This window comes from Cryptotermes secundus, unplaced genomic scaffold, assembly GCF_002891405.2.
Source record: "Cryptotermes secundus unplaced genomic scaffold, Csec_1.0 scaffold2833, whole genome shotgun sequence".
NCBI lineage: Eukaryota > Metazoa > Arthropoda > Insecta > Blattodea > Kalotermitidae > Cryptotermes > Cryptotermes secundus.
In genome coordinates this window covers 180,140-180,921 of record NW_019725468.1, presented here as the reverse complement: position 1 = coordinate 180,921, position 782 = coordinate 180,140, and positions in this window count along the sequence as shown.

Here is a 782-nt window from a genome sequence, read left to right as displayed (position 1 = left end):
CCTCGCTTCAAAAGAAAGCGCCCCGGACTGGGGTGCCGAATCTCACTCGGTATAGCGACGTGCTACGAACTTGAGATCATGTGACTGTGACTGCGAATGGTGTCATAATTGTTGACACGAAACTACGCAACAATGCAGTTCACAGTTGTAGTTACATTGTTGCGTGACACGTTAATGTGAACAGAAGAGCGGCATGGGGTAGACTGTAGGGGGGGTAGGAAGGGCGCCTAGTTACTCTGTACTGTGGCGCTGGCTCTCATGAGTCAGCTTCACGCTTCGGCAGATTTTCCCCTTGGCTGGTTATTTTATGACGTCAGTATCTATACAATATGGCGTCAGATGTTGGGATGGTTAATAAATGATGAATTTGAAAGGATTTGGAAGGAGGCGGTCGTGGCCTAATTCAGGTACTATCCCCGTAATTATCTGGAAGGCCTGAGGAAAGCCACACAAGAAGACACAGAATCGCCGGTGTAATGTCTGACATTCGAACCGAAGATCTCCCAGCTACAAGTCTTCTTAAGTTGGTCATTTAATGAGAACTGGTAGGAGAAACCGACGTTTCGGTGAAATTTATTGCAATTAGCGTTAGGGTAGAAGAGTAGGCCCTGTAAATAAGAAATTCTGAACAACAGTAATGTTATTCTTAGCACCCCTCCCCAGTAACCTAAATAAACTTTTGTTATTCTCTGCGACGTAGGCCAATCGATTGTTTGTAACAGTTGAAATAGCAGTATCGATTTTGCAGAACCCTAATATCGAATCATCATAGCTTGTTTCCC